Genomic DNA, 19,988 nt, shown 5'->3' with positions numbered 1-19,988 from the left:
ATAATTTAGCATAAGGAATTTGAGGTGCAGGCGCTTTTTTGTGATTCGAGATGTAACATTTGTTGAGTGTTTTAAAATTCATTTGATGTATTTTATTGTTTGTAACATTGCCAAGGAAAGTAGAACATTTAGGCTAAAATAGGTCCTGTTCCAGCATGGTGGAGCTCAGTCTGAAACTAACAGGGACAAGGTCTCAGTATGGAATAAATGGGTTCTTGTAGTCTTCTGTGTCGAAATACAGTCATTGACATGAAAGAAAAATACCGAAGAGCAAACACGGTGATTTACGAATAAGCAAAAAAGTGATTATAATTACGTTGTTTGCCTAAAGTAATACTGTCATACAATTCCATGCCTTGATACCTTTTCTCATCTTGGATATGGCTTTTTTCTACTGAGATTTTTTTCTGAATGATAAATATTTTTAAGCATCTGTTGAGAATTTTCATTCTTTTCTAAATTCATAGTTTTTTGCATGTTACCAAAATTTCAGTTTAAAAAAAAGTATCCTAAGGGATGTGAACAACATCATCATTTGGTGAGGTGGACTATAGAATACCACCAATTATTTAATGGAAAAGTTACATCTGGAATGGCTGCATGAGAAGCTCTGCTAACACCAGTGTGGTGAGAAGAATGTAAAAAAAAAGAAACACAACACTAAAAATACTGTCTCTTAAGTTGTCCTAAGGGTATAGAGCAAGTGAAGAGCCATTCAGTATGGGGCTGGTGTTGCGCAGTGAGTTAAGCCTCTGCCTGCAATGCTAGCATCCCCATATGGGCACCCGTTTGAGTACTGGCTGGCTGTTCCACAGCTGATCCAGCTCCCTGCTAACGTACCTGGAAAAGCAGAGAAAGATGACCCAAGTCCTTGGGCCTCTGCAGGGGACCCAGATGGAATTTCAGGCTCCTGGCTTCCACCTGGCCCAACCCTGGCCATTGCGGCTATTTGGGGAGCGAACCAGCAAATGGAAGATACCGCACTCTCCCCAGAACCCCCTCCCAACTCTGCCTTTCTAGTAAGTCCATCTTTAAAATGTTCAAAAAAAAAATTAGGGAAAATCTGTAAGAACCTTGAGTCTGTGACATTTATGCCGTAATCAATTCTTTTCCTTATTGTCCCACCTCTCCATTCCAACTCTGCTGCGAAAGCTCCATTCTGAGAGTTATGTGCCAGAAGAGAGTGCATCTCTCCCTACCCTCTCCCCCACACCCCAACTCCCCTTGGTGGGGCCCTGTGGCCTTCTTCCCACTTCACACAGGAGGTGGTGGTTCCCTATTCTGGCAAGGCAGGCCAGGAATACAAGAGACTACAACCCCAGCTGAGCTCTTCTTAGAGAGCAGGCCACTGCCCTCACCCCCAGCTCCAGAGCATTGACTCAGATTTTAGTAGACATGGAGGATCTAGAAACAGAGCTCTAGGGGCCAGTGCTGTAGCATAGTGGGTAAAGCCACTGCCTGCCCTGCCAGCATCCCATATGGACGCTGGTTTGTGTCCCAGCTGCTCCAGTCCCGATCCAGCTCTCTGCTGTGGCCTGGGAAAGCAGTAGAAGATGGTCTAAGTCCTTGGGTCCCTGCACCCACGTGGGAGACCCGGAGTAAGCTCCTGGCTTTCGATAGGTGTGCAGTTCTGGCCGTTGTGGCCAATTGGGGAGTGAACCAGTGGATGGAAGACCTCTCTCACTGCCTCCCCTCTCTGTATAACTCTGACTTTTAAATAAATCACTAAATCTTTAAAAAAAAAAAAAAAAAAAAAAGCTCTGAAGCTGTCCCTAAAGGAGCTGATTTTATTTAGAACAGTGTGGGATTAGAAAAAGCCTCATATATTACCCCTACAAAGGGCCCAAATTCAATTGGGTCAGACTGTAGAGCAATTTAAGCCCCAATGTTAGAGCTAGAGGGTAGTGTCGGTTCTTATCCTGTGATGAAGACAATGACAGTGGCAAAGCAGAAGTGTTACTGAAGGCAGGGAGCCTCCCAATGTGGCTGTCAGGAGGGGCCTCCAAGGGGGGTTGCCAGGGCAGCTTGTAAGTGAGGGCTCTCATATCACACAAAAGATGCTAAACACGGTGTGTTGCTTCTGATTGGCTAGCTTAAGAAAACTATGTCCAATCAATAGGGGCAGAAACGGTCATGGAAATACACACTTTTGATTGGTCTTTGCAGGTGCTGGTTATTAGCCACTCAGGGAGACAGAGATAGAAATGACCACCAATCAGCAGGTAGAGAAAAGAGCCAGTCAGGGAGCCAGGGATACAAATGGTCCAATCAGCAAGCAGTGGTCTCGTTGTTTGTCACAGGGGATCAGGGAGGCTACACTGCCCTACCTTAGCAAGCACACAGGGTATAAGGAGGCTATGTGCTGCCAGCGGCCACCCCAGGAGGGAGCAAGCATTTTCTTTTTACTTTTGCTGGGACCTTGTCCCTTTTTACCATTCTAACAGGGCCTCACCTGACTGCCTGTTGACCCATCTAACTGTTCACAACGGGGCATTGTCAGAAAGAATAGAGCAATCTGGCAAGAGGAGTCTAACAGCTGAACGTGATACTGTGAGGAGCTCTACAGTTCTTTTGGTTCATTTTCGAGGCAAGGTGTTCAGCTGTGAGTAGATAATTGCTGACAACTAGGCAGCATAACAGCTTGCAGATGATGTGGAAGGTGACAGGTTACTAGCCAGCGTAACAGCCAGGTTACAAACCGCAAGGTGCCTGCACCTGGAAATTCCCGAAGCAAACAAGGTGTTGAGCAAATAGAACGTTGGGGTGGTTAATTAGGAAAACTAATGCAGATGGAGATCATGAAACTTAGTGTAACCCTGTAGTACTCAGCCAGTGAGGAACCAGGGGAGGGACTCATGTGCTAGGGAATACGTCGCTTGCTGTGACTGCACTGGCTGCGCCTGCCCACCAGACACCCCATGTTGCAAGATTGATAATAAAGTCTTGCTTTTGCTGCACTTCCCACATCCGAGTCCATCCTTTAAATGGACAGGTGAGGCTATTTCCCACAAACCTGGGGGCCCGTTTGCGATCTCTGTGCCTGCCTGGAGGCAGGGCTATGGCAGAGGGGAACACGAATCCCGCCTGATTTTAGACAGCCCGCTTTGTCTAGGTGACCGACTCCTGCAGAAGCCACAGAAAAGCCTGAGGCAAACAGCAGAGGCTACACACACACACACACACACACACACACACCCCGCAGCAGTCAGCAGCCTCATGCATGAACCAAGGTAGGAAACTTGGCCTTTAAGTACTGCCATGGTAGTTGGGTATTTTTGGAGGTCAAGTGTGTGTGACTAGACACAAAGTGAGTGTGGGGTCTCCACCCATCGTTCTGTTTCCCCACAAGGAAAGTGACCAGAGACAGACAAAGCGAGCCTCAGGGTGTTCCGGGAAACCTGCCCTGTGGGGTGAGTGAGAGGGAGACTCAGACACAGGTAGGACTGGTTGAAAATGGGAAATAAGAATTCTAGGCCTAGGTAAGGGGTGCCAGAGGCTCCCCCTGACATTCCCCCAGATACTCCAGTGGGGAGAATGGTGGGGTTTTGGAGAGACAGGCCTTGGACTAAGGACAGGGAAGAAAAGACAGTGAGTAGACGTTTTATTTGGCCCAGAACACCAATTCTCAAATCCTGTCTTTTGTCCAGATTTGCTCAGATGAGGAGTGGGTGTGCCAAGCTTTAATTCTCTGTGTAAATGGAAAAACTCTGTCCTCACAGACTATGCTCTCTCTTGGGTAAAAGTACCAACCCTGGGGCTGGCGCGGTGGCTTAGCAGCTACAGCAGCCTCCTGAGACATCAGCATCCCTTATGTCCTGGCCACTCTACTTCTGATCCAGCTTCCCACTAATGGCCCCGGGGAACAGCAGCAGAAGATGGCCCAAGTGCTTGGGTCCCTGCCACTCCTGGCTCCAGCTTGACGCAGCCTTGGCCATTAATGGCTACTTCGAGAGTGAACCAGTAGATGGAAGACCTCTCTCTGTCTCTCTCTCTGTAACTCTTTCTTTCAAATAAATAAATAAATCTTAAAAATAAAAAAGAACCAACCCCTATCTTCCCTCTCAAGAGAGGAAAAGAAGGATCCTAGGGATAAACCTTGGGACTCCCTTTCAGGCCTGCCTCCTCCTTATGTCCCACAAAATGAGGACCAGGAGAATGAAGAGGCAATCGGGCAGTGAAAGGAACTAAGATGTGAAGACCATGAAGGAGCCAAAACAGCTGCCACCTTAAATCCTCACCCACATTTAAGAAAAGTGTTAGAACAATGCAGAAAAATATAGAAAATGTCCCTATCTCTTCTAAACAGACCCCCAGCATGTTCCCTCTCCAGGAAGCACCCATGGGACAGGGAGAAGTGGGATTTGTAAATGTTCCTCTTGCAGGGGAGGAAAGGAGAATGATTAGGAGGGAAAAAGAGCATCCTCTTGGGTAGGGAGTCTTTTTTAAAAAATATTTATTTATTAATGCGAGAGGCAGAGTTACAGAGAAGCAGAGGCAGAGAGAGAGAGAGGTCTTCCATCCGCTAGTTCACTCTCTAGTTGGCCACAATGGCCGGAACTGTGCTTTTGCTGGAGAAGTTTCCCACCCGGGTGCAGGGGCCCAAGGACTTGGGCCATCTTCTACAGCTTTCCCAGGCCACAGCAGAGAGCTGGATCATAAGAGGGGCAGCCAGGACTTGAACCAGAGCCCATAAAGAATGCTGGCACTGCAGGAGGTAGCTTTCCCCACTACGCCACAGTGCTGGCCCCAGATACGGAGTCTTGTGGCCAAAAAAAATATTTTTTTCAAATATCAATCCTGAGTGGAATAATGATGATCCTAGGGTTGGATCACAAATGCAGGATCTTGGGGAACTAATAATTAAAGGAACCATAGTCCTCTCCCAGGTCACAACATGTTTCTAAGGTATTTGAAATTCAACAGGAGAAAGAGGAAAACAGCCCTGCTTTCCTACAAAGACTTAGAGATCAAATGAGTAAACACTTTGGACTGGACCCAGGGTACCCAGTGGGATGAATACTTTCAAAAGTTAATTTATAGGGGTGGGTTCTGTGTATCAGATGCCAGCGCTGCAGGCAGAGGCTTAATCTTCCACACCACAGTGCTGACCCCCAGCTGCAGTGTCTTTATCCCCCCTGTACTTTCACAGCCCATATGATCAGGCACAGGATCCACTAGACAACCCCTACCACTCTACAGCACTGGTTCAAGTCCTGGCTGCTCCACTTCTGATCCAGCTCCCTGCTAATGCACCTGGGAAAGCAGCTGCAGATGACCCAAGTGCTTGGGCCCCTGCACTCAAGTGGGAGACCTGGAAGAAGCTCCTGGCTTCTGGCTTTGGCCTGTCCCAGCTCTGGCCATTGTGGCTATTTGGTGAGTGAGCTAGTAGATGGAAGATAAATCTCTGTTTCTCTCCTCCTGCCTCTCTGTAACTCCACCTTTCAAATAAATAAAATAAATATTTTAAAAAGTTAATTTTGTAACTAAGAGCTGGCCTGTTATCATAAAGAAATTACAAAAGATTGCTCTGTGGGATGAGAAGTCCACAGAAAGTTTTCTTGAGAAGAGGAAAAGCAAAAGCAGAAAGCAGAATTCATGGTTTCCATGTAGAAGAGGTAATCAGAGAGAGATTGGGTAAAAATTCCCCTCACAAAAGAGAAGGAAATCCAAAATTTCTTTTATTTTTCTTAAAGATTTATTTTATTTATTTGAAAGACAGAGTTCAGAGAGAAGTAGAGACAGAGAGAGAAGTTTTCCATCCGCTGGTTCACTCCCCAGATGGCCACAATGGCCAGAGCTGCGCCAATCCAAGGCCAGGAGCCAAGAGCTTCTTCCAGGTCTCCCACACGGGTGCAGGCACCCAAGGACATGGGCCATCTTCTACTGCTTTCCCAGGCCACAGCAGAGAGCTGGAACAGAAGAGGAGCGGCCTGGACTAGAACCGGCACCCATATGGGATGCTGGTGCTTCAGGCCAGAGCTTTAACCCGCTGTGCCACAGTGCCAGCCCTGGAAATCCCAAATTTCAGCCAACAGCCAGGAAAGAAATACAGGGAGGAGCTCCTAAGACTGTAAGTGGATGTTCAAGGTGTGGAAATATAGGACATTTCAAGAGAAAATATCCAGAAAGTAAGAAGGAAGGAAAAGTACTTCCCCTTGTGGCCCTTTGTCACGAACACCACTTGTCACGCAGCTTGATAAGGCTGATGCGATGTATCGGAGCACGGGGAAGAATCACAGAATCGTGATAGCCTTTTCAATATATACAATATTTTATTATGCAATACCACCATATATATTATATAATACCATCATATCTAATATCTATCTATCTATCATGCACACATCTAAAGGTCAATACCACTCAATATATCATTAGTCCGCAGGTCATAACACACATCTAAGAATAAGACAATCTCATAAAATATCCAGCAATAATAATAGGTATAAGGCATAAAAAGCATAATCAATCTAATCACGCATGGCTAAAGTCATATTATAAATGCTGCATTCTCAAGGTTCATATCACAGTCATGAAAAATGTGAGCTTAACACTTTAGAGTTCAGAGTCCACGCTATGCTTTCACTTTTGCGGTCTGGAGCAGAGGCATAGTATTTAGAGTCCAGAGTCTATTGCTCTCCTTTACCACTCAGAGAGACTGGATCTCAGTCACTTACAGATAGTCGAATGTAGAGATGCAGAAATCCAGAGACGCTTCGACGTCAGCTCCGGCAGCAGTTTTGTCCAGCAGAGTAGCAAGCATAGTCTGTCCAGCAGAGAATCGAGCAGAGTTTGAGCAGAGTTGCAGCAAGATGTGGCGGATGCACTTGGCCATCACTCGCAATGAGCCATGGTTCCCCGAGAGGACGCTGAGCAGTCGGGACGCTTGCTTTTTATTCACTTTCTGTGGTAGGTGAAACCACTGGGTGTCACCAATGGGCGTGTATCAGTTAGTAGGTGAGGTCCGTAGGTGTCACCGATCCTGTGTCAGTTAGTAGGTGAGGTCCGTAGGGGTCACCCATCCTGTGTCAGTCAGTAGGTGAGGTCCGTAGGGGTCACCGATCCTGTGTCAGTCAGTAGGTGAGGTCCGTAGGGGTCACCGATCCTGTGTCAGTCAGTAGGTGAGGTCCGTAGGGGTCACCGATCCTGTGTCAGTCAGTAGGTGAGGTCCGTAGGGGTCACCGATCCTGTGTCAGTCAGTAGGTGAGGTCCGTAGGGGTCACCGATCCTGTGTCAGTCAGTAGGTGAGGTCCGTAGGGGTCACCGATCATGTGCTTGTATTTTTATCACCTAGGTTGCAGAGGTCCACCTGTGCATTGCCAGAAACATGTCGTCATGCTGTTCAAGCTTTATCCCCGTGGCAGCAGATGCTGTGTATACAGATCACTTGTCACCATATAGTCACCATATAGCACCATATAGTCTCACATATATACACGGCAGATGCCGCGTATACAGGTCACTTGTTACCATATAGATAAACTCACACGGCTTGTCACCATGACTTAATCTGTGCAGCAGTGGATGCTTGCGTATGTCATCACACGTTTCCACTCACTGTGCCCAGCAAGATGGAGCCACTTAGGCTAAGCACTGAAAGTGAAAACGCGGGGCTCTACTTGGGGGTTTTGGTTTTTTATTGGGTTAGCGGTGATCCATAACTCTTTTTGGATTCCTGTGAGATTCCCCACACCCTTGATGAACACTAGGGGCCAGGGCTTCCTTGTGGGGGGATCCCACCTGGAACCCTCAATAAACCGAAGGGTGGGCCCTGAAGGGACAGAGACAACACTTTTGGTTGACACGAGAGCTGCTCTTTCTTCCCTGACACACCAGCCAAAGGGTACAATATTCTCCAGGGAAAATGGACAGTGTCAGGAGTAAAAGGGGAGGGCTTCCAAATTCCAGTATTTAAAAAAATGCTCATCAGACTAGGACCAGAATAAACCGAGGGGTCTTTTTTATATGTACCTGAGGTGGGAGCTAATATCCTGGGCTGAGAACTGTTGGTGAGATTAGGATTAGGTTTAGAATTAGGTGCAGACAAGAGGCAAACAAAAGTACTAACGTGGATCCCAACCAAGGAGTGGGGAGGGAGGAAAGACTGATTCTCAGCATGAGTAAGGCAGGGTGGCAGGGAAGGGTGAAAAATTGCACCAGGAGAGACAGCTTACACCATTTCTGCTGAAAAATTGTGGATGTGTGGGAACCTACACCATTACTAAAAGGAAATGTAAAGGCTGTGTGAAACCTGCCAGAAAATAAGCAAAAAGTGGTCTGAGAACAGATTGCACAGGGAAGACCTCTGGGTATCTGAGTAGAGTTTTCAGAAATGCCCCAGTTGAGACAACCGAAGTGCTTACTATCGGAGCTCACCTTTCTGGATGGGTAGAAACTTTGACGACCGCTGGGAGTGTCGTCAAAGTAAAGTTTACACATTAACTAGGACTAGCACACCCCTTAGCATCCGCCTGTTCTGGACCAAATGTCTTCCAATAGCACTGAGGAAGGACATGGGGCTGTCCCCTTATGAATTATTATATTGGTTTCCACACGTGGGTAGGGCTACAGATCTCCCTACTATGGAAGCTAAAGATACTTTTTTTTTTTTAATTTATAAAGACTTATTTATTCTATTTGAAAGGAAGAGTTACAGAGTTGAGGGAGCACCAGAGAGATCTTCTGACTACTGGTTCATTCCCCAAATGGCCACAGCAGCCAGAGCTGGGAGGATCCGAAGCCCGGAGCCAGGAGATTCCTCCAGGTCTCCCATGTGGGTGCAGGGGCCCAAGGACTTGGCCATCCTCCGCTGCTTTCCCAGGTGCATTAACAGGGAGCTGCATCAGAAGTGGAGCAGCTGGGAATCAAACTGGTGCCCATACAGGATGCTGGCTCCACAGACAGAGGCTTAACCAGCTATGCCACAGTGTTGGCTCCTAAAGACTACTTTTTAGGGGCCTTCACTGTGGTGCAGCAGGTTAAAGTCCCAGTCCACAGCGCCAGCATCTCATATGGCCACTGGTTCTAGTCCTGACTGCTCCACTTCTGATCCAGTTCTCTGCTGTGGCTTGGGAAACCAGTAGAAGATATCTCAAGTTCTTGGGCCTCTGCACCCACATGGGGGACCCAGAAGAAGCTCCTGGCTCCTGACTTCGGATCAGCTCAGCTCTGGCTGTTGTGGTCATTCGGGGAGTAATCCAGGAAGTGGAAGACTTCTCTCTCTGGCTCTACCTCTCTCTGTAACTCTTTCAAATAAATAAAAAATAAATCTTTTTAAAAAGACTACTTTTTAAAGAACTATATCCTGGCTATATCCTCCACTCTGTCATACTTCAGGTTAAAGGGACTCCTTACTCAGACTCTGCCTCTTAAATTCGCATTCAGGGGCTGGTGCCATGGCTCACTTGGTTAATCCTCCGCCTGCGGCACCGGCATCGCATGTGGGCGCCGGGTTCTAGTCCAGCTCTCTGCTGTGGCCCGGGAAGGCAGTGGAGGATGGCCCAACTGCTTGGGCCCTGCACCCACATGGGAGACCAGGAGGAAGCACCTGGCTCCTGGCTTTGGATTGGCGCAGCGTGCCGGCCGTAGTGGCCATTTGGGGGGTGAACCAATGGAAGGAGGACCTTTGTCTCTCTCTCTCTCTCTCACTGTCTAACTCTGCCTGTCAAATAAAAAAAAATTAGCATTCATCGCTTCCAGTCTGGTGGCTTGGAGTTGATCAAGATCTGGAAAGAGGACAAGCTCCAACCCAGTTCCCATTTGGGAAGACCCCTATCGAGTGCCCCCGATCACCAAGGCGGCCGTATGCACTGCTGAAACAGAGTGGACTCATTATACACGAGTGAAAGGACTGGTGGGGAAGTGCGTAGATCACCTTAAAAGTTTAACTATGGGTTGATTTGGCCCTCAAAGCAGTCCCTGCCCTACCTGGAATGACCCAGTACTGGACTGGATGTTAAATGCACTGCAAATAAAGTCCAGCCTGTATCCCTTCAAGGGTAAACTATACCTGTACAAGGGCTCCCTGCTAGGAAAATGCGAGAATCTGGAATACAGGGTATGGAGATAGAAAGCGTCGGTAGAATGGGTCAGATTTTCAGTACAAGCCTCCAACAAAAAACTGCTAAGCTTGTGCTGCCCGGCATCTTCAGGCACAGGTGGTTCTGTTCCATCGGGATGCAACACTGATCCAGACGGAATGCGATGCACGCTGGTTCTACGCCAGGGCTCAGAGGCGTGGGGAAACAAGGCTTGCAAAAGTCTGTCGCTGCTTCTCCCCACATGTGGAAGGTCAGACTCCGGGGCAAGCCCTCTTTCTCCATAAGGAACATGAGCTAGTCCTCTTGCCTCCCAGGCAGGAGGCCAAGTTCAGTAAACCCAGTGGAGAACTGTCGACCTGCACATGCATCCTGAATGTTACTGGTGAGCCTGAAAGTGGTAATTACTCAGCTTTCTTCATACCCAGACCTGATGTCTGGTGGTTTTGTGGAAAGAGGCACTTGCATGTCCTGTTACTGTCCAGTTGGACTGGGACTTCTGCTTCAGCCCAGTGGGTCACTCCTTTCACCTTGGAATTCCACAAAATACCACCAATAAAAGACAGAACTGACAGACTTTTGAAAATAATTTGAAGGGGACCAAAGATTATCAAAATGCATCTGAGAATGAGACCGAAAACTGTAAAAAATAAAAGAAAGAAAGAAAAAGAAAAAAAGAGAAGGGGTTGTAAGGAGTAAAGATATTTGGTTCATTTTCAAAGCAAGGTGTTCAGCTCTGAGTAGGAAATTATATCAACTACCCAGCATAACAGCTTGCAGATGTGTTGAAGGTTAACGTAGATAGCTAGCATAACAGCCAGATTACAAATTGCAAAGTACATGCACCTGGAAGACCCTAAAGCAAACAGAGTGTTGTGCTAATAGAACATTAAGGATAGTTAATTTAGCAAAACTAAAGCAAATGGAGATGTTGGAAATCAGCCTACGTGTGTGAGAGTGGCCAGAGGAGAACAAAGCATTGGCAGAAGCTCAAAAGTAAACTTGGAAGCAGGCCAGTACTCTACACTGCCAAGTCCTGCCCGTACCCCAGTAACCTTACAGCTGGTCTCGGCCTTCCCCCAGGGAAAGCTCCCCAGGAGAATCCTCTCTGGTTCAGCACCAAATCGGTTACCTAGCTGATAACACTGAGCAGTAAAACCTTCGCAGCCTTCTCCCAAGGAAGGCAGCTTAGGGCAGTGCCTCTGCCCAGTGCCAGGTGGGCTACCCAGTCTGACAGCACTGAGCAGTGAAATCTTAGGAGGAATTTCACCTCATTTACACTCAGCAAATCCTCTGTGATGGAGAACGAGGAGGAGGGGAAGAAGCAATGGAGGGAAGAACTGGGTCCTATCCCCTTAAAAGCCCCAGTTTGAATACAGACTGCACTCAGGTCTCAGTTCTTTCCTGAGGTGCCTGCCCGGCCTGCCGGGTGTATTCTGTCCATTAAACCATGTATCTCTATCCTTACTTTCCCCAGTCTGAATGACTGGGCACTGTCTCTCTGATTCTGTCTGGAGAGGTGCTCATCCATTCTGATACATGCCCTACCCTGTTAAACCTTGCTACCTTGCTTACCGCTCTGTCTCGCATCTGAATTCTTTCCTGTGCAAAGACAAGAGCCTATTCCATGCATCTCTGCTAACAGAGATGAGACTTAGGTGACATATGGGAAGATTGTAACCCCATAGTACTCAACTAATGGGCAACCAGGGGAGAGACCCGCATACTAGGGAATAAACAGCTGTGTTACTGCCTACCAGACACCCGATGTTGCAAGAAGACCCTTAATAAAGTTTCACTTTTGCCGCATGTCCCACATCTGAGTCCATTTTGAGTGGATAGATGAAGCTATTGCTCACAATACCAACAAAGGCAGACAAGTTAACCGAGATGGGGAAATAGGTGATCAGAGATAACCCCACTAAAACAACTGTCAAACCAGGCAACTATGCTCTCCCCAGGACGCACCTCCAAGGGGTGAAATCAGACTCTACTGAAGGGGACAAAGTCGTCAGTCACTAAGTTAGTCCAGCTCAGTAAACAAGGAGCAAACAATGACAAGCCCTGAGAGTGAGGGGTGGCTCTGCGGCTGAAACCAGCCTCTAGAGGTACTGTAGTATCAAGTCTGAAATGCCCAGTCTTCAACAGAAAGGAGAAACAGGAACATGTAACACACCTGGGAGAAAAAAGCAGCAAGCCTGAGGCTGAACCTTTGTGGAATTGTCTCTTGCGCAGCTTGCAATTCCTCTGTAACCTCAGGAGCAAAGCCAAAGCCGAGTCTTGGAATCACAAAGACTACAGGTGGCCCTGTATTGAACATAGTTAACATCTCACTGCCAGCCTCTATTCTGGGAGATTTGTGGGAACTCACAGATCCCGATCAAACAAAGTGATTCCCAACCTACCCTCACACCAAGACAGACTGGAGCCCACCTTTGACATTCCGAAGAAAGCATGTGGGTGGGTCCCTGTCACTGACCTGTCAAGGGAAGGCCACATGAGCTGTGCATCAACCAGAGGCCCACACATGGGCTGTCCTTGCATTGCCTTTCATCCCACGGGAAGGTCTGGGAGTTGAGCATTAGCTGCCTGACTTCTTTTTCTGCACCTTGCAAATAAGCTCCGTTATTCCACCACCTTGGCTGTCAGTCATCAGCTTGCTGAGTGTTGCGCGTGCAAACCCGTTTTTTTTTTTTTTTTTTTTTTTTTTTTTTTTTTTTTTGACAGGCAGAGTGGACAGTCAGAGAGAGAGAGAGAGAGAGAGAAAGGTCTTCCTTTGCCATTGGTTCACCCTCCAATGGCCGCCGCGGCCAGCGCACTGCGCTGATCCGATGGCAGGAGCCAGGTGCTTCTCCTGGTCTCCCATGGGGTGCAGGGCCCAATCACTTGGGCCATCCTCCACTGCACTCCCTGGCCACAGCAGAGAGCTGGCCTGGAAGAGGGGCAACCGGGACAGAATCCGGCACCCCGACCGGGACTAGAACCCGGTGTGCCGGCGCCGCAAGGCGGAGGATTAGCCTAGTGAGCGGCGGCGCCAGCCGGTTTTGGGGTTTTAAAGCATCTCCAACCAGTGTTGAGGGTGTTTGGTAGTGAAATAAGCACACAGGGACTGGACCACAGTGGACATCTCACAGACGGTGCCCTGGGAGAGCTGTCCTGCAGGCATCTGAGTGCTTTCACTCAGAAGCAGACTCCTAGCAGCTGGTGGCCAACCAGGCCTCGTTGGCTGAGACGCTTTTCAGGTAGAAGAAACTGGACCTGGATGCATTTGGCTTGCAGTTTGAGGTGTTGCTGGCCTCTGGTAGCAATCCATGTGTGACTATACAAGGTACTAATTTGGACTAATTTGCACTTTCCCTGTTGCTTCCACAAAGAGATCCCCACCTTAAAAGATGGCTCTGTAACTTGACAAACTCGTTCTGTGACTGGCTGAATTTCTGGATGAGTTCCTCATCAACACTTTTGTCTCCCTGGTGGGCCCTTTCCTAGGTCTTGCATAGCCCCCTCATGGTCCTGGGTTAGCCCTTCCTGGGCTTGGGGGAATTGGCCATGTGAGCCCCAGTGGTGGTCGGGGCTTCCCCGGACAGGAGACAGGACTGAGCTTCTAGGTCTTGCATAGCCCTCTCATGGTCCTGGGTTAGCCCTTCCTGGGCTTGGGGGAATTGGCCATGTGAGCCCCAGTGGTGGTTGGGGCTTCCCCGGACAGGAAACAGGACTGAGCTTCTAGGTCTTGCATAGCCCTCTCATGGTCCTGGGTTAGCCCTTCCTGGGTTTGGGGGAATTGGCCATGTGAGCCCCAGTGGTGGTCGGGGCTTCCCCTGACAGGAGACAGGACTGAGCTTCTAGGTCTTGCATAGCCCCCTCATGGTCCTGGGTTAGCCCTTCCTGGGTTTGGGGGAATTGGCCATGTGAGCCCCAGTGGTGGTCGGGGCTTCCCCGGACAGGAGACAGGACTGAGCTTAATGGTAGAGGAGCTCCTGCTGGACCCCTGTGGAAGGCAGGCAGGTTACATGTATGCTGGCATCTGGGGCTTGTCTCAGGTCTCTCCTGATTGTGCTGTCCGGGTTGTGCTCATCAGAGTTGTGGAGTGAGGACTGTGATGTATGCAGTGCACCTGTACATGTTGGCTGTTGTGTCCATATGGTAAAATCCCCTAAGTAGTTACATTTTTGATAGGCTTGTGGACAAATGAGCACTCACATGAATTAAACTTAAATTAACCCAAATGCTTTTTGGCTCATGTGACTTTAAATATCTTAAAGGGAAGTTTAAATTTGTTGGGAGAAACAAACTAAGGATATTTTCAGAACCATTAACATACATTTGTGCCTGGGTTTTCTGGCCAAGCAAAAGTTGTACTTCTTTTTGTAAGTTAACTAAAGCCATAAAAATAATTTTGACTGAAGAACAAATAATATAGGTGAAGGTATGGTACAATTTGTTGCTTCCTTTGTATAAAGGACAATGCAGCCTTTAGAGGTTTTTTTGGGGGTGGGAGAGGAAAGACAAGAAAATGAATTAAAGTAAAACGTCTTAAAAATATAAAAATTAGAAATAAATTCAACAAATTCATTTTATTTTTAAAAAATTATTTATTTATTTGAAAGGCAGAGTTATAGAGTTGGGGGAGGGGAGGAGACAGAGAGAGAGAAAGAGTATCTTCCATCTGCTGTTTCATTCTACAAATGGTTTCAATAGCTGGGCTGGGTTAGACTAAAGCCAGGAGCCAGGAGCTTCAACTGGATCTCCCATGTGGATGGTAGGGGCCCACAGGCTTGGCCATCTTCTGCCGCATTCCCAGGTGTACCAGCAGGGAGCCTGGGTGTGATTGGAGCAGCTGGAACTTGAACCAGTGCCCATATTGGATGCCAGCACTGCAGGCAGTGGTTTGACCTGCTGTGCCACAGTGCCAGCCTCAAATTGAGTAAATTTAAAAGATAAATGTTTCTAGATGAAAATTAACATAGTCTTGGCTTCTGAAATGTTATAAAAGGCATTGGACCTATTAGTAAATATATTTTCATCAATGCTGATATATGACTCTTAGGCTTTCAATAGGAATTAAGTTACTAAGACTAGGAAGTAATTCTAATCAATATATGGTCATTAAAATTAGAGAAAAGTTAAAATAACTATATGTAAGAAAGTAAGGGCCGGCGCCGCGGCTCACTAGGCTAATCCTCCGCCTAGCAGCGCCGGCACACCGGGTTCTAGTCCCGGTCGGGGCGCCGGATTCTGTCCCGGTTGCCCCTCTTCCAGGCCAGCCCTCTGCTGTGGCCAGGGAGTGCAGTGGAGGATGGCCCAGGTGCTTGGGCCCTGCACCCCATGGGAGACCAGGAGAAGCACCTGGCTCCTGGCTCCTGCCATCGGATCAGCGCGGTGCGCCGGCCGCAGCACGCCGGCCGTGGCAGCCATTGGAGGGTGAACCAATGGCAAAGGAAGACCTTTCTCTCTGTCTCTCTCTCTCTCATTATCCACTCTGCCTGTCAAAAAAAAAAAAAAAAAAAAAAAGTAAGACATGTTTTTGGTAAATGAAGCTATGGGATATGAGCATATCTCTCATATTCCTAGTTATAGCTAAGGGGAAAAGAGAGATTTGTTCAAGAGGACAGTTACTGAAAGCGGAACAGTATAAGACAATTAACTGAGAGAATGTAAGAATTTTCTAGAAGGTTTGTGGAAGACGCATCGTGTGTAAGAGTAGACTGGCTGAGATTGGAAGGAGGAAGAGTGAGTTAGGATGGGAAATGACAGGTAGGCAGGGAATGTGAAGGGCCTCACCAATAGCATAAAGGGATTCGCCACTCAGGCGGCAAGACAAACTCTGGGGCCAGTGCTGACGCAAATGGCCAGGGTGGACGACTGATGGTGACCCTGTGTCCGAGGCCAGTTTTAAGAATGAAAAGATAAACAGATCCATCCCCTGACAGATCCTGAGATGAATTTCTTTCTTTGTCCTGTAAAAAATTCTTTGATAGTTTACATGTATACACCCCTACTACTAGGCTGTAGTGGAACTCTGCCCTCCAGGCTGCAGCCAGCACTTTCTGCCTTCCCCCTATTTCAATGCAACTTTGCTGAAACCAAACATGATCTTGGGGTTCATGTCAGCTACAACATCTGCAACAGAAGGGAAATAATCATGTGGATTTCTAAAAAGTGAGCATTCATATCAAAAGTGCACTTGTTGTGGGGATGTACTGAAACCCCCAACCAGGTTTGTTTCATGTTCTTGGCTTAACAGGATGGATTCAAAGCAGGGACTAGATAAAGTGCCAGAATGGGAGCAGGATATATTTCAAGAGATTAAAAAGCCGGGGCACCCTCAGAAGTGAATGCAGGTAACCTCATGGGAGAGGATGGTGTCCCATTCCAGTTCAGTTGCCTCCATTGTCAGCGAGGGGGTAATGCCCTCATTGAATTACAAATGGGGTGGGGCTTGGACAGTCTTCAGTGCACATGATGATCTCTGGGATCGTTCCTGGTGTCTCCATGTGGCGCTTGGCATGCACACGATCATCACGGAGTCTTCTGCCTGATGGCAGAGGTTCAAGTGCATCGTGGGAAGGTGAGTGGGTCAAATCAGCACAGTAAGGAGGTGCAGCTTTAGAGTGTAGGGCTATGGCACAGAGATGGCGGGAAGCCCTTTGTCCCTCACTAACTCCTTGCCTAGTCCATATCACATTCATACAAAACTAGAATTTGGCTCCCTGTGTGAAAGCAATGAGGTTTGCTAATAGTACGGATCTGTTAGTAAGCATTTGCAAGATGTTTGAAACTTTAATTTCAAAATCTTTTTTATTTTTTTCAGCCATCTTCTGAGCTGCAGCTTCTGCTTTTAATAGTTTCTTCTTAATTGGTGATTTTTTTTCTCATTTTTTTAGTCAGTTTCTATAAGATTTTTCTCCTCCCTGGTTCTGAGTCTGTTATGACATGATGCTAAAAATGTTTATGGTAGAAGCCTAGGATAACAGGATAACTTGATGTTTTACTCCTGGTTTTTCTTGGTGTATTTCATTTTTTTCATGTCATGTGACTACTTTATCATGAAGTGTTAGTATTCTATTCAGGCTTTCTTATTACCATTCCTGTATGATATGATGATACTCATAACCTTGGCCAAACACTAGTCCAGTGTATAATTAAATTTAAATACTTTTCCACCTGGGTGTGACTTCCAGGTTATCTGGGTGACCTTCCTATAGGAGAAACAAACATGCTGCAGGAGTTTTGTCTTTGCCTTCTGGTATCTAACCAAAGAAACAAAGATTTTGTATTTTGTCAAGATGGTCTCTTGAATCTTATGCTGTCTTTGGGTTTCAGTTGCTTGGGAAAAGATGAGTCTTAAGAGAGTTAAGATTGGTTTTGGGGGGCTGATGTTGTAGCAATAAAGATTAAGCTAATGCCTATGAAACCAGCATCCCATGTTTGGGTGCTGGTTTGCATCCTGGCTGCTCCCCTTCCAATCCAGCTCCCTAACAATGTGCTGCAATCATGTGCTTGGGCCTGCCGTTCATGTGGGAGAACTGGATGGAGTTCCAGGCTCCTAGCTTTGGCTTGGCTTAGCCCTCTCTCTCTCCCTCCCTCCTCTCTCCCTCTCTCCTTCTTCTTCTCCCTCTCCCTCTACCTCTTTCTCTCTCTCCATCTGTAACACTGCCTTTCAAATAAATACAGACAAAAAGACTGGTTTGGGATATTTGCTTTTTTGAAATATGTCAGTGATTACTTTATAATTCTGATTAAATCTGGTCCATAGCTCTAGTTAAAATCCCCTGATTAAATGGATGAGTATTGGGACTGACACTGTGGTGTAGTGGGTAAGACCGCGGTCTGTGATGCCGGCATCCCACATGGGCACCAGTTCAAGTCCCAGCTGCTCCACTTCCGATCTGCTATGGCCTGGGAAATCAGTGGAAGATGGCCCAAGTCCTTAGGCCCCTGCACCTGCGTGGAAGACCCAAAGTAAGCTCCTGACTCCTGGCTTAGGATCGACGCAGCTCCAGCTGTTGCAGCCAGTTGCGGAGTGAACCAGCAGATGAAAGACTTTCTCTCTCTCTCTCTCTCTCTCTCCCCCTCTCCTCTCTCTGTGTAACTCTGACTTTCAAAATAAATTAATTTTTTGAAAAAACAAATGGATGAGTATTATTTCACAAAGGTCTATAATTCTATTTTGAGCAAATGTTTCAAAAATCCATAACATATGCACTGTTCTATATTAGGTCTTTTAACTTTGAGATTTCCAGTTGGACCCTTGGTGATTCTCAAAGGATGCTCAGCTTATAGAGAAGAGAGATAATTAGGCTAATTTAGATTGCATGAATTATATTGCTGGGATGTGAAATGATGAAATTTATCAGTTATTTTTGTAATCTTAATGAAAAAGGGAACCTAGGAGCCTTTCAAAAATATTTAAAACTGTTCCCTCCCATCACATGCCCAGAGTGCTGAAACGATAGAATAGTTTTATGTAAAAAAAACAAAAACAAAAACAAAAAACAAAAAAACTGCTGTGCTTTCTAAAATAATAATATAATAAAACTAACTAAACGTTGTGGATTTCTAAACCATTAAAATTGCTGCATTTTATTCATGGATATTTTAAGTCTTGTTAACCACAGCTCTGACTCTTGTTTAGAAACATTCAGAATCAGAAAAAACTCTAGCAAACATCTGTAAACATAGGTTTCTGACGAAAGATCAGTGGACTAACCAAAAATTTTCAGAACTCTTGTAAAGAAACTGATGGATCCATGAAACTCCTTATGGAGATCAAACAAAAAGTAATTATGTGAGACTTACTGAACTGCTGATGTTTGTGGGTTTCCATATCTTTTACTTTGGTCAAGTGTTTTTTAATCAAAGGTAAAACATATATACCTTTTCTTCCTACTGAATTCCTCCACAATTCAAAAACTACTTATGAGTATTTTTATTTTTTCATGACGATGTAATTCTTTGCATACATTCATTGAGAATCCATTCCCTTCACAATAGTATACCATTTGAAACATCGGTCTATGTCAAAATATACACAGAATGCCTATTTTTAAAGGCTCCTAGCCTTGCAGTGAGTAAATAAAATTGTCACTTCTTAGTAGATCTTGAAACTTCACAATCTTAGCTACCATAATTTAAAAACCCAAGTCTGCCTTGGTTAAGTTTCCTAACTGTGGAAGTTTTCTAACTCTGAGATTACTCTATGGTAAATCAACTTTCCTTGCTGTACTTATGCCATTAGTCAAATACAGTATGCCTGCCATTGCATTATAACTCTGTTTATTGTTTTTAAGCTACAGATGTGACTTGTGTGGTCTTGTTGGTTTTGCACTTTATGCCTATTGCCTGTGAGAATTCTACAGAAGTACAATTCCCAGCAAGGTAATGCTGGCCTGATATATTGGGATGATGACTCTCACAAAACTGATAAAGTTAAATCTAACAACGGCCTTCTGGTAACCTTGGCCTAAAAACCCCTCCTTCTAAAACTCCTTTGTTTGTTGCTTAAATATGCCTAAAAGGATTTTTGGCACCAACTGTTGTGATTAATCATCCCCTCCTCCTACCCTTCCTGTGGGACTAGATCAGATCAACAGTCAGGATAAATTCATCCTGGCAACATAGGACAAAAAAAAAAAAAATTAGCTACAGGATGATTTATCAGTGATTTTTCTTTTTTTTAAGATTTATTTTATTTATTTGAAAGACAGAGTTACAGAGTGTGGTAGAGACAGAGAGAAAGGTCTTCTCTCTGCTGGTTCATTCCCCAGATGGCTGCGACAGCCAGAGCTGTGCCAATCTGAAGCCAGGAACCAGGAGCTTCCTCCAGGTCTCCCATGTGGGTGCAGGAGCCCAAGGATTTGGGCCATCTTCTGCTGCTTTCCCAGGCCATAGCAGAGAGCTAGATCGGAAGAGGAGCAGCCGGAACTAGAACTGAAGCCCATATGGGATGCC

This window comes from Oryctolagus cuniculus, chromosome 2 (assembly GCF_964237555.1).
Source record: "Oryctolagus cuniculus chromosome 2, mOryCun1.1, whole genome shotgun sequence".
Classification (NCBI taxonomy): domain Eukaryota; kingdom Metazoa; phylum Chordata; class Mammalia; order Lagomorpha; family Leporidae; genus Oryctolagus; species Oryctolagus cuniculus.
This window is presented reverse-complemented; position numbering follows the sequence as displayed.